A 1,342-nucleotide genomic window follows, 5' to 3' on the forward strand; every position below is an offset into this window, starting at 1 on the left:
GTCACTGGCAACTTACCCTACCTCTCTGACCTCCCACTCCTTTATCTGAAAAATGGGAACAGTATTAGTGCCTCATGGGAGCAAAGCCTGCTCACCCGCCATCTGACACATCTGTTTCTAAGGTTTCCTCATTGTGTATTCTGTGCTGGACATTGAACGTGCATTTTTTTTTTTCCTTTTAAGCCTCATAGCCAACCAGTTAGCAACATTCCTCTCTTACTGGGTAAAGAATCTGTACTGAGGCACTTGCAGGTTGAGTGACCTCTCCAAGGTCATGCATTTAGCTGTGTTGATTTGGAAGCAGGCCAGCTGATTCCACGGCTCACGCCTTTCACCACCATCCTGTGTAACCCCATGGGTGTGGCCATTGGTTACCATCCTATTGTTGCTGTACTATTGTTAGCTGCTGTCAGGTTGCCCTTGGCGCATGTTGGCCCCATGCACAGTGCATGGTGGGATTGGACCATTGTGATCCATAGCCATGTCACTGACGTTTTTGGAAGTGGACTGCTAGGCCTTTCTTCCTTGTCCGTCTCAGTCTGGAAGCTCTGCGGAGACCCATTAAGCATCATAGCAGCACACGGGCCTCCACTGACAGTCAGGTGGAGGCAGCGCTGAGGTGCACTGGTTGAGAATCCAACCTGGGTGTCCTCCATGGGAGGTGAAATTCTACCACTGAACCTCCCCTGCCCCCTGTTAGGCTAGGCATACAAATAGATGCCTGTCAGGGATTGTTTCAAAAATGCTTTCCAGGTATAAGAATGAGAAAATGGCCACCAGCATCAAACTGTATTGAGATTAGTGAGGGAAAGGCATTCTGGGTGGTGGAGTGTGCCCCAAAAGCTGGCCATAGACTCTTTTGGGGCACATCAAGTAGTCGTGGGAGTCAGTGGAGGTGCTGATGAACAAGAGTGGCGCAATGTCCAGGGTTGTTGCCATTGGGCCACAGACGCCCTCAGGCTCCCCACACAGTGTCTTCTGTTACCCAGAGCCTGGGGATCTCCTCTTGTCTCTCCATACAAGCAGTTCTTCTTGCCCACAACACTCCTCTTTTTGTCTAGCAAACTCCTACTCATCCTTCAAAACTCAACTCAGACATCCTCAGGAAGCCTTCCTTGACCCCCTGTGGTCTCAGTCTTGAGTACTTAACTGTGGGTAATCCTGACTAATTATTGAGTGATTCGATGTGCCTCCAATATCCCTGTGAGGTTGGCATTATGACTAACCCCATTTTGCAGGTGAGGTAAGTAAAGCCTTTAAGCCATTCACTCACTTGCCCCACTCACCCAGCCAGTGAATGCTGGAGCTGGCATAGGAGCCGGGCACAGAGCCTAAAAGCTTG

This window comes from Orycteropus afer, unplaced genomic scaffold, assembly GCF_000298275.1.
Source record: "Orycteropus afer afer isolate SDZICR_OR568_19922 unplaced genomic scaffold, OryAfe1.0 scaffold00038, whole genome shotgun sequence".
Taxonomy (NCBI): domain Eukaryota; kingdom Metazoa; phylum Chordata; class Mammalia; order Tubulidentata; family Orycteropodidae; genus Orycteropus; species Orycteropus afer.